Source organism: Leopardus geoffroyi, chromosome A1 (genome assembly GCF_018350155.1).
Source record: "Leopardus geoffroyi isolate Oge1 chromosome A1, O.geoffroyi_Oge1_pat1.0, whole genome shotgun sequence".
Taxonomy (NCBI): domain Eukaryota; kingdom Metazoa; phylum Chordata; class Mammalia; order Carnivora; family Felidae; genus Leopardus; species Leopardus geoffroyi.
Genome location: NC_059326.1, coordinates 176,705,123 through 176,718,173, shown reverse-complemented (window position 1 = coordinate 176,718,173; position 13,051 = coordinate 176,705,123).

Here is a 13,051-nt window from a genome sequence, read left to right as displayed (position 1 = left end):
GAGAGGGGGGAGGGAATCAGGCTGTGCGTCTAGAAGGACAAAGAGAGAAAGCCGCCCATCAGGGTCCTGGACTTACATAATGAACATTAGTCTAATTCTAGGGCCAGGGAATCTTCCCCTCTCCCTTCAGGCTCAATTCTCCTGGCTCTTGGAAGCTGGTTTTGGCTCCCACACAAGGACGTGGAAAACATGACTATTCCAGGCATCCACAATAGGAACAGAGCCCCGACCTTGGCTGTTAAATGCACCCAGGGGAAGCTTCCAGAAGCCCAGGGGCCGCTACATCAATACAAAGTGCCTGGGGCAGCCTCGTCTTCTGTCCTCAGCCCTCTCCCCTCCTGGCTGGGGCCTGCCCAGGTGTAAACCTTTCTTCCTGGGTAGAGAGCCTCAGACTGCCCTCTCCTGCCTCTTCCCAGCTGCCAGGGGAAAGGCTTTAGCCATCCTCTGAGGAATCCAAAGGGCCTGCTTCGGAGCCCGCAGGACAGGCCTGAGTTCATGTCCACACTCTGCCCCAACAAGCAAGGCCACTTGCCTCCCCAAGGGGCCTCCAGAGGTGCTGTTCATCCCAAAGCTTGTGTGGATGTGGCCCCTGGAGTTGTGCAATGAGAAGCTACCTCCCGTAGGTCTCACTTCCCTGCCCCTAGGTGGGGCCTGTAGGACTATCCCCTCAAGCCCGCAGAGGGAGGAAGAGCGGCTGATTGTGGCAGAAAGAAAATGTCCCCTGGGGACCTTCGCCCAGGGAGGCAGCATCCTGGCATCCCAGCTTGGAGCAGCTATTTCCAGTGTGTTTGTGCCTAACAGGGAGGTGGGGTGGAGGTGGGGGGATGAGGTACAGCACAGAAGACAGGCGAGCCTGGGGTCCAGGCCTGCCTCTTCCGTGGGATCACGAGCAAGTCACTGACCCTGTCTAAGCCTCAGTTTCTGGATCTCTGAGTTGAGAGGATCTCAGCCCCCTCGTGGCTTGTCAAGATGAACCAACGGAGTCAGAAAGTGACTGGCACTTAGGGGGTGCTCAGTAATGGTGGTTATTGTTGTTACCAGTGTTAGAGGCCATTTCGCTTCCTCATCCCATTACCCGCCCCCACCCCGGCTGGGTGTTCCTTCAGGTCCTGTACTGCCTCAGGAGTTGGCCCCGCGACACTGTCAGCAGCATCTACAGGTGCGCAGCACAGGGTCTACCAAATAGTAGAACCGTGGTATTTATATCCCCCGCCCCCGGGGTGCAATTTCTGGCGTTAGCACACCTCCTTCCCACAAGGAATGAAAGCAAGGGGCAATCAGATGGCGGGGGGCTTGCCAGGCCCCTGAGCTTGCCCCGGCCCCTCGCCCCTTGCTTGTTTTGGCTCCCCATCAAGAATGCTGGCCCAGGCCTGGGAGGCTGACTGACCTCGGACTCCAGAGGGAAAGTCACACTTTTGCTCAACTCCCAGGAGCAGCCCTACATTCCAGGAGGGGCGTGGGAAGGGCCAGGCCTTGCCCTAGCTAAGCTGAGTGGGGAGCTGCCTGCAGCCTGGCCACGCTCATAGCCTCAGCACTGACCATGCCCACCTCCATACCCCCCAGGGAGATCTGCCCCACGAGGGAGGATTGGAGGAAGGGGTTGGGGCATACAGGATGCCTCTTGCCACCCCAGGACAGAAATGTAAGAAATTTCCCGGTGCGATGTCTCTGGCCTTCCCCATCCACCCCCGTCTCCCTTGCTAGCTAATGCTCTTCTCCCTTTTCTGGCGCCACCTCCCCCCACCCCCAACCTTCAAAAAAAAAAAAAAAAAAAAAGAACCCTCTCCATTATTCTGAGCAATTCTCATCTTCCTTCAGTTTCTGCCCTCTCCGAGAGATGGTCCCAGGTAGTCCCAGGGCTATCTAGATTTGACTCCAGGGCCATCCTTCCTGGCCAAGTCTTTCTTTCCACCCTGGGAGGGGTTCAGTTGGAGTTGTTCTTCACAGAGGCCAGGCTACTGAACAAGGCTTCCCTGAGGAGGTCACACAAGAACTGGGCCTTGGCGGGTGGATAGCAGTCCGCCAGCAGAGACCGGCCCAAGCACACTCTGCAGAAGGGAGCTGCCCCAACACAGAGGATTCAGGGCAGTTGTGCTGGAAAAGCAGACCAGGGCCCCGGGCAGAGGTCCCCGGGAGACATTTTCCTTCTGCTACAACCAACCTCTTTTCCCCCAAGAGGTTCCCAGGACTCTGCTGGCTAGTGACCCCTAGGCAGACTTACTCCGGAGCCCCAGATAGGGCACAGGGCAGTGGAGCTGCCGGGGCAGAGGGTCAGGAAGCAGGATGATCTTGTGAGGGCCCCATTCCGTTGGAACTAACTTTTCCCTATTCTCACCTTAAGGCCCAAGTCCCGAGGTCCAGAGAAGAGGGCTCTCTGGGCTCCTCCTTGGGAGGGTCTGGCAGTTTCTTTGCAGAAGATGGAGCACTGTCGCCCTCTAGTGGTCCTGGGAGAGGGCGCAAAGACTTGAGAAAGAAACTGACGGACAGGCCGTCAAGGTTCAAGCTCTGGTTAAGCCTGCTGCCCTCACCCCACCTTTAGCAGATCCTTGAGATGTCACCAGATGACCTGAGAATCCAGACTCCTGCGAATGGCCCTGTGGATCCAGGTAAGCTTGAGGAGGACAAGCTAGGGTGACACTGGGGCCCGGCTGAGGTTACATCAGAGCCTGTGGTTGGGCTGAGGCTTTGGTGGGGACGGACTGGGGCTGGGACCCTGACAAGTTTCACCCCCAGACCCTGCAGTCCTAGGAGGGTGCTAGCTGGCCCCTAACTCTGGTCCGCATCTCAGGCCACTGAGCTGACTGGCCCAGTCTAAGCCCTACACAAAACCGTGTGTCAGGCACACTGAAATTAAACAAGTAGGGGGAAATGCAGTAAAAAGGAACCCTCAAGACATTATGCTAAGTGAAATAAGCCAGTCACAAAAGACAACTACCATACGATTCCACTTACATACAGTCTCTAGAGCAGTCAAATTCATAGAGAGAGAAAGCTGAATGGAAGCTACCGGGGACCGAGGGAGGGGGCAGTTAGAGTTTTTTTTGTTTTTGTTTTTGTTTTTTTTCAACGTTTATTTATTTTTGGGACAGAGAGAGACAGAGCATGAACGGGAGAGGGGCAGAGAGAGAGGGAGACACAGAATCGGAAACAGGCTCCAGGCTCTGAGCCATCAGCCCAGAGCCCGACGCGGGGCTCGAACTCACGGACTGCGAGATCGTGACCTGGCTGAAGTCGGACGCTTAACCGACTGCGCCACCCAGGCGCCCCAAGGGGCAGTTAGAGTTTAACGGGCACAGAGTTTCTGTCTGGGAAGATGAAAAATGTTCAGGAGATGGATGGTCGTGATGGCTGCACAATGAAGATGTACTACATGCCACAAACCTGTACAACTCAAAAATGGTTAAGATGGTAAATTTTACGTAATGCGTGTTTTACCATAATTTTTTTTTAATTGGAAAAAAATCCTCAAATATAGAAGAGGAATGGAGGTACTGCTAAAACTTCCTCTGTGGCCATTGGGGGGTGACTCCCATACACTTGTGTCCCAGTCTGCTGGGGCCACCATACAATACGACAGACTGGGGGGCTTAAACAACAGAAACGTATCCTCTCACAGTTCTGGAGGCTGCAAGTCCAAAGTTAGGGTGCTGGCAGGGCAGGTGGGTGGTGACTCTCTTCCTGCCTTGGCAACGTGTCCTGGCATGGCCTTACCACCGTGCACACGCAGAGCGAGTGATCTCAGGTGTCTCTTCTTGTGAGGATGGCAGTCCTACTGGATGAGCTCCCCCTTATGACCTCATTTAACCTTAATTATCTCCCCGAAGGCCCCATTTCCAAATGCAGTCACACTAAGGGATCAGGATTTCGACATACGAATCCTGGAAATATCGTTATTATTGTTTAATGCAGGAAGGGGCTGGAGAGTGGGAAAAGAGATCTGACAAGGCAAGGCAGCCGTCTAGAGAGTTGGCCAAGGAGAGTCCAGTCCAGGGAGCAAGTTTATCTAACACCGCACGCTCTCTGCTTCACCAAACTTGCCACCAGGGAGTGGGGCAGAAATGGATGCTGATGTTACAAGAGAGGGGCCAGGGTAAATCCAGGACAATGTGGGCACCCTTATCTAGACTGAGAGAATCAAGGGAAGTTTCTGGGAGGAGGCAACTCCTGAGGAGCATCTTGAAGGGGGAGTAGATGGTCTCTGGGTGGAGCAGAAAAAGAAAGGTTTTCTAGGTAGCTGGAACAGTGGGTGCAAAGGCCCTGAGGCAGCTTAATTCTGGCCTCGGTGACTCATTAGGCTAATAATAACAACAACAAAAAAAGTATATCAAGGAGCTGGTTTGGAGAGGATATATTCTCCACCTTGAGGATAGCTTTTGAATATTTCTTTTTAAATAATCCTTGCTATTTTCCCTTCTTCCTTTATATAAAATAGAAAACACTGAAGCCCTGATTCACCTGTTAAGCACCTCCCCAGAGCGGCAGTTGCAAAACTGATAAATTGCAAAACTGCTCAACTACTGCTAAGCAGTTAAATCAGATTAAATCAGGACAGTGAGTCTGCAAGGGCTGTTTATCATTCTCTACTGGTTTGCAAGGGAAAAGGGAGTTGTGTTCTGGGTGGGGGCTGAGATGTGGCCTCTGTTAACCCCATGACCCCAACAAAGTGATTAGCATTTGTTACCCTTGGTTTCTATAGTAACATAATAGTCATGCAATAGCCCCAAACCACCTAGACCTCTCACTGCAGGATCTGGGAAGAGTGAAACTATGAACCACCCCCCGCCCCTGCCCGCCGGTGGCCTTCGAGAACCCACCCACCTCTGCTAGAGAGAACAGTAACCCTATCAGGCTCAGGCCACCCCCTCCTTCATAGAGAAAAGAGAGAGGATATGTGGGTCCACCCCAGTTCTGCCCCTCTGTTGTCCCCCTACAGTTCCCACCCTCATCACTCCCACTCTGCACTTTGGGGCACCCTGTGCCCCAGCCAGAGTAAGCCACCTTTACAAAAGTGGAAGGCTCTTACTTAGGTTTTAAATATTAACTGAGTCTCCGTGACCCCTGGCACTTCCCTCCCTTACCTGGGACCTCTCCTCCCCTCCCCTCCATACTCACTGGAAAGATGTCACAGGGCGAAAAGCAGATAGGGTGCAAGCGGTCAGCATGTAACAGATGCTCTGGGACCAGTCTGGGTCACTGTGTGGACGGCTCCTGAGTCCTAAGCCCACCCCCCATCCACATCTTGGCATGATACCAGCCCCTGCCACTTGGCCATGACTTTGGGGGAAAGGGATAGCACCCCAGTGGAATGGGGTCTCAAAACAGAAATGAAGTTGTGAGGAAAATAAGCTCATTTCATGCTCGCCTGGGTTTACGGATTGGGATTCATGCCCACTGTATACATGCTTCCCTCCCCCACTGGAATGGTCCCCCCACCCCCACTCCATGCGCATCCACTCACACACATTGCACCTGGGTCATGCCTATTTGCCTGCTCTCCATTCAAACCTCACAGTTTCCACGTGACCTGCCCCAGAAAGCCTTCCCTGGCAGACCCCACCCCTCCCCCCTGCACTGCCAGGCTGGGTTAATCTGTACTAATTTGCTGACGTCTCTGCCTCCGTTGGTGAACCATTAGCTCCTCAAGGGCAGGGATGGGATCGAATCCACTCTTGTATCCCTGGTGCCCAGAGCGGTGCCCACCTCTTCATAGGCACCCCCAGATGTCTCTCCACTTAAAGACATGACTCCCCGGTGGGTGAGGAAGACAGACAGGGCGAAGGGGTCCAAGAGGGAGTTATTTCTGATAGCTGCCGAGATTGGCTTCCCTCAGACTGGACCTGGTGGACCTTTAAAAGGTTGATCACCCTCAAGAAACCACATAGAGGGGCGCCTGGGTGGCTCAGTCGGTTGAGCGTCCGACTTCGGCTCAGGTCACGATCTTGCGGTCCGTGAGTTCGAACCCCGCGTCAGGCTCTGGGCTGCTGGCTCGGAGCCTGGGGCCTGCTTCCGATTCTGTGTCTCCCTCTCTCTCTACCCCTCCCCCGTTCATGCTCTGTCTCTCTCTGTGTCAAAAATAAATAAATGTTAAAAAAAAATTTTTTTAAATAAATAAATAAATAAATAAATAAATAAATAAACAAACAAAAAGAAACCACATAGAATGTTGCTAAGCCTTCTGCCATCTCCACCTGAATCAGCAGCAGGGAAAAGAGATCTCTCCTTCCAGAGTGCACGGCCCTCCCTGTTTTCCACCTGTTAACTCTTCATTCAATAAACTTTTACTGAGCCTCCACACGTCCCAGGTGTAAACGGCCCTTTACTTCCTTATGCTTTTCGCGTCCATGATATTCCCTTTGATCCATTCCACTCTGGTTGCTGACTTGGGACAGTTATTATTTTTTCTGGTTAGGCTTCCTTCCCCTTCTTTTGGAAACAGCACCTCAATATTCCTCGGGGGGGGGGAGAATCCCACCCAGTCCCACCCCTGTGGACCCTGCCAGCTGGTCTCATTCCCTTGGCTGCGAGCTGGGCACCCGGCCTGGCCAATCAGCGCTTCCCACCTCCTCCTGACCTCCCCCCACCTCCTCCATCATCCACACAGCAGCTGCAGGGACTTTCTCGAAACATTAACCAAATTATAGAATCCCTCTGCTTAAAATCCTCCAAAGAGTCTGCCATCCAGCCCAAAGTTCCTCACCAGGGCCCGCAAGGCCTTGCCACGTCGAAGTTTCAGCGTAAATGTCACTTACTTAGAAATACCTTTCAAGACCACACTCTGCAGATGTCTGTTTCAGCACATGTTGTTCAGAGCATTTATCACCTTTTGTCGGCTTGCTTTCTCTCTCACCCCCTCGGATGCTGGGCGGAAGCAGAGACGGGTCTATCTTCCTCACTTTTTATCCCCAGCACCTGGCACACAGTAAGAGCTCAATCGATCTTTGGAGAAGCTGTGGGCAATGACCTGGGGCTGGGGAGAGGCCAGGCAGATGTGCCCTGCCACCGCAGGGGTCCAGGGCAAAAATGGCGGTGGTCTGCACTCCGGAGGTTGGCAGGCCAGATTTGGCCCATGGGTCACAGTTGGTGGACCCCTGCCCCACCATGCTGTGGGTGGATCAGCTAAAAAGGAAGACGTCAATGATGTTGAATGGAGGGAAAATCAAATAAGCAAGGCTCCCGAGAAAGTCAGAGGGGATCCAGAGCCCAAAAGGCAAGGCGGCCGTGGTGGGGAGAAGGACATCTGCTGTGTGGCAGGAGCGAGAAGGTGTCTACGATGAGGGAAGGTGGTAGGTTTGGTGGTGGGAATGTGCTCTTTGCCCCTAGAGACCTCTTTTACTCCATGAAGAATGAGCTGAGATCATCAGCTGCGAGGAAAGAAGTCGGGCTTAAGACAGCTAGGAGGAAACTGTGTTCTCAGAACTGGACAGAAAACCTAGAGAACCACAGGAGGATTGCAAGGCAGCAGTGTCTGAGGACGACAGGGTCCCTAGAGTGCAGTGGGGTCAGGCGGCTGAGGGGCAGAGGAAGAGAAGGGAGGTGGGGGGTGGTGACGCTCAGGGCCTGGGTGAGCCACTCCCGCGAGCCTCCAAGTCCCCCCACGTGAGGTCCCGTCTTCTGTGAATTAGGGGGCATCCAGGGGGGTGGCAGATGGCAGCCGTGAGGTGGGTGAGACGGCAGTGTAGCCAGATGACAGAATCTCAAGGAGAGGGGGGCACCTGCTGGGAATCTACAGATCCATCCCATCCCCGGCCCCCCGGGAACCCGGTGGAAGTGTGGAAACGTAGGAGCGTGTCCTCAGGGGCAGCCCGGCTCCAGTGCAGGGAGAAGAGGAAGCAACTGCTCAGAGCAGCAGCCCCTGATCTCAGATAGAACAGAAAGGGGGCCTGGGAGGTGCGTGAGTGTGCACGTGAGTGTCTGTGTCCAGCATGAGTGCAGGAGCATATGTGAAGGGGCATTAGCGTGAGCATGTGCGAATATGTGGGGGGGGTGAGTGTGAGTGTGCAACTATGTGGGTGGGAGTGATGTGCGTGTGTATGGGTGGTGTAAGGATGTGCTGAGTGCGGGCACGAAAGTGTGTGTGCACGTTAGTGTGCGAGTGCGTGTGAATATATGGGTAGCTGAGTGTTCCTGCGCGTGAGCGTGAATGTGTTTGCGGGCGTGAGGTTCTGGGAGTGTTGAGTATGTGAATGCGGGTGGGTGAGTGTGAGGTGTGCAAGAGAGGGTTGGCGTGTGGGTGGGTGAGTGGAGGCGGGAGTGTGTGTTGTGCGAGCGACTGAGAGGGGGCAGGGAGGGAAGGAGAGAGAAGAGGGGGGTGGGCAGGATCGGGCCAGCTGAGGGGTTTTACTGGTGTTACAGGCCCCAGTGAAAGTCTGGAAGCAGAAGGAAGGCCCGGAAGGCTGGGAGGGAGGGCTGGGAGGCATGGCGGGGTCACCGAGGGTCTGCCAGGGAGATGGGCGGTCACCCTGCTCAGCTCCTGTGGCCCTGAGGCTCCCTCAGCTGAGTGGTGGCTTCTAGGCCAATTGCTACCCAGGGTTCATACCACGTTTTGCCGTTTTCTGAATTGCTACCATGTATTTTTATCAGCAATTCTAAGAATGGAACAGTATTCCGTTGATTGGATGATCCACAATTTATTCACCTTCCCCCCCCCCTTTTTTTTTTATTTTAGAGAGAGCACAAATGAAGAAGAGTGGCGGAGGAAGGGAGAGAGAGAATCCCAAGCAGGCTCCACACTCAGCACAGAGCCCACCACGGGGTTCCATCCCACGACCCCGGGATCATGACCTGAGAGGATATCAAGGAGTTGGAAGCTTAACTGACTGAGCCACCCAGGCACCTCCATCATTCCCTTATTAATAAACTCGTTAATTGTATGCAAAATTTCCCAGTTATTAACAGCACTATCATGCAGTCCTTGAAGCTCTTTTTGCTCATCTCACAATTTCTATAGAAGAAATTCCTTAAAGAGGAAAGTTAAGTCAAAAAATATGCAAAGATCGGGGCGCCTGGGTGGCGCAGTCGGTTAAGCGTCCGACTTCAGCCAGGTCACGATCTCACCGTCCATGAGTTCGAGCCCCGCGTCGGGCTCTGGGCTGATGGCTCAGAGCCTGGAGCCTGTTTCCGATTCTGTGTCTCCCTCTCTCTCTGCCCCTCCCCCGTTCATGCTCTGTCTCTCTCTGTTCCAAAAATGAATAAATGTTGAAAAAAAAATTTTTTTTTAAAAATTAAAAAAAAAAAAATATGCAAAGATCTAAGGCTTTAGACTTCTGCTGCCAAACGGCTCTCCAAAAACACTGAAACAATTTACAACTTCCCCGGCAACGTGGGAATATCTACTTCCCTATAACCTAACTCTGGGTATGATTTACTTTTCATCTTCAATCCGTGGGATACTTTCAATATAAGGCATGTCACTGATGTCGCAATTACTGTTTCTTATTATTGGCAACCACTACATTTTATTGTTTGAGTATTGCCTATCTTATTGTGAGTTGCTTTTCCTTGTCCTTTGCTGATTTTTTAACAAGAGTTATTGCCACATCGTAAGAATGCTAGTAAAAACGACGATCTTTTGTTGGCCAGATATGTTGAAAGTATTTCTCCTACTTTATGATTTGACTTTCAATTTTATTTGGATGTTTCATAGGTAAAGAGAAAAATTATAATTTGTTAGCCAAAGCTATCAATCCTTTCCTTTGTTTTTTTGCCTTTGGTGTGAATCTTTAAAATAACTTTTCAATCCAAAGATTATATAAGTATCCACCTGTTATTTTCTAGGACATTTATGTGGTTGTAACAAACATTTGGGTAATAGAGTCATCTAGAATTTATTTCGCTTAAACTCTTGAAGCACACGTCTCGGGGTGCCTGGGTGGCTCAGTCGGTTAAGCGTCTGACTTGGGCTCAGGTCATGATCTCTCAGTTTGTGAGTTTGAGCCCGGCACCTGGCTCTGTGCTGACAGCTCGGAGCCTGGAGCCTGCTTCAGATTCTGTGTCTCCCCCTCTCTCTGCTCCTCCCCTGCTCATGCTCTGTGTCTCTCTATCTCTCAATAATAAATAAACATTAAAAAAAAAACTCTTGAAGTACACATCTAACTTTACCTTTCAAGGTGACTGTTACACGCCCCCCTCCCCAATGCTCCCTCTGCTGCCTCTCACCACTTGCCCAGTAACCATTTACTGAGCACTTACTGTATACCACCCCCATCCTTGCCTCTGCTTGGGAGTTATCTGGGAACCTGCCTGGGGGGCCCCAGGAAGGGAGAATCTCCATTTATGGACCTCAAGTTACCTTAGTTTCTTCTCTAAAGGCTCTCTCTCCAAACACAGTCCCATTCTGAGGTACTCGGGGTTAGGACTCCCCCTATGAATCTGTGAGAGAGGGGCACAGTTCAGGACATACATGAGATCTGTTCTCAAAAAGGAGAGAATACTGAGAAAAGTGGAAGCAATGTTCAAAGGGATGGTGGCTAAAAATGTTACAAAGGTTATGAAAGACCTCCAGACACAGTTTTAAGAAATGCTAACAACCTCCAAGCTAACCAAATCCAAATAAAAACTCACCGAGCACACTGTAGAAAAATAACCCGAAGGGGCGCCTGGGTGGCTCAGTCGGTTAGGCGTCCAACTTCGGCTGGGGTCATCATCTTACGGTTTGTGAGTTCGAGTCCCGTGTCGGGCTCTGTGCTGACAGCTCAGAGTCTGGAGCCTGCCTTAGTTTCTGTGTCTCCCTCTCTCCACCCCTCCCCCGCTTGACTCTCTCTCTCTCTCTCTCTCTCTCTCTCTCAAAAATAAATAGACATTAAAAATTTTTTTTTCAAGAAAAAGAAAAATGACTGAAATGATAATGGGAAGCGATGAGAGGAGCTGAGCGTGCGGGCATTTGGTGAGACCCTCACTATGTGGGCTGTTGGGGCCGCACAGAGGACGGGTATGGAAAGAGAGGGGGAGGCAAGGGAGTAGAAAGCATTCCTGGAATGACCTCGTGGTGCAGGACAGGGAGCAGGGGAGGGGCATTTGAAAGAAACATCCGCACATGGCGAATGGAGCTCAGGCCTGGCAGACAGAGATGTGCCTTCCTGGGCCGGTTGCCGGTAGGCCCAGGAGTCTTCTCCAGCTCACCCTTCCCTAACCAGCCATCGCCGGTGGGCTCTCCTTGGTGCTCAGAACCAGGCCTGGCCTCCTTCACATCTGCGTCCTCTCCCTCATCATGGCATCCTCGACTTTGGCTTCAATGACAGCCTTGGGGCAGGTGATCCAGAATCCCTTTCTCACCTGGAGTGCTGTGCTTACAGCCATCCTCTTCCAGAAAGCTCCTTGGGGCCATCACCCAGCAGCTGCAAACGAACCCCGGACCTCCTGCATACTCCAGCTCTCCCCCCACCCGTCACTTACTCAATCCCAGTTGATCAGATAACAACCCCCGGGTCTCGAGTTCCACCCAGCGGTGCAGGGCTGGGTCTCGGGAGTCATGGGGGACCCGCTGTCTCCCTCACACCCCCCACCCCACCATATCCAATCCATCAACCAAGCCCCGTTGATTTCACCTCCTCACTTTACGCGGAACGTGTCCTCTCCTCCCCACCAGCACCCTTGTCCTTGTGCCCGTCATCTCTCCTCAGGTGGGCTACAACAGCCCCTCCCTGCTCTCCTTGCTCTCCTTCAAGCCATCCTCCTCAGAGGCCACAGTCCTTCTGCCACTGGGATTCCGCCCCAGAACTCTCCAAGAACTAGAACAGCAGCGTAATATCCGCCAGCACTCACAGGCACGCCCAAGGGCCCTGCACTGTTCCCGTTGTGTTACCTGTGCAGACTCACTCCTCACGGGGGCCCTACGGCAGCTCGTTAAGATCCCAATCACCCAAGGAAGGAAGCTGAGACGCAAAGGGCTTCAGCAACTTGCCAGAGGCCACACAGCTGGCATAACACAGAGACAGGGTTCAAATCCACATAGGCCTGTGGCCAGAGCCCACACCTTAACCCTGACACCTGATGCACTGGAGGAAATGAGCAAATTTCCCACTGAGACCCAGGAGGTCCTGTGAGGTTGGGCCTGCCCCCTCCAGAGTCTCCCATCACTGTCCCCCTCCCATCTGCCCCACTCAGCCCAGATCCAGCCAGCTCACGCACCAGGCTTGCTTCCCAACTCAAGACCTTTGCATACACCCTGCCTTCCGCCTAAAACGCCACCAGATGCCCACCTCCAGCCCTACCCCCTTCTCTTAGTTAATTCCTGTTCAAGCCTCTCCTTTCTAGGCCTTCCTCGTCTTTGCACGCGGACCACTAGAGGGCGCCATAACCTGAGAAATGGCCCTGCAGACAAGTCTGCCCTAAGACCCATGGGGTCCAGGGGGCGGGGGGTGGGAATGGAGCTGGGTGCCTGGGGTCTCCTCCTTTAGGGTGGGCGTGGTGATCTCCCCGAGAAGCACCGCAGGCAACTCGAGTTTGAGACCCAGTTTGATTCCCTCCCCTGCCATTTTTCCCAGCTGTATGCACAGAGGAGGCTCAGCCACCGCTTGTGTCCCCCTCTGTCAAATAGGGTTGTTGAACCAGCAGCACCTGCCCCACGGAGCTAATGCTTTAAGTCCCGCAGAAATCAGAGTGATGGCAAAAATCCTCCCTGCTCCTGTGGGAACCAAAGCCGGAGAACCTCAGGGGGAGAAACAGATGCCCAGAAACATTTGTGGAAGGAACCTGCCTGGAAAAGGACTTCTGAGTGGGAAGAAAACACAAATACCAGTTAGCCCCTTACTCTCATGTGCCATTCAAACCTCAGCGCCACTTGGAGAAGTAGGTATTCTTGTTCTCCACGTTGGTCGATGAGGAAACTGAGGCACAACTGTACCTGGTAGAAAATGGTGACCTCCCCCCCCCCCACCGCCCACCCCCTGCCTGCTGGCTAGCCACCCCTGCATCTCACATCCTCTACACCAGTGGTTCTCCAGGTGTGGTCCTGAAGCAGCAGCAGAAGAACCTGAGACACCGCACCCCCCCCCCCCAAACCAGAGATTCAGGGCAGGGCCTTCCGTGTCTACCACCCCTCCAGGGCATCCTA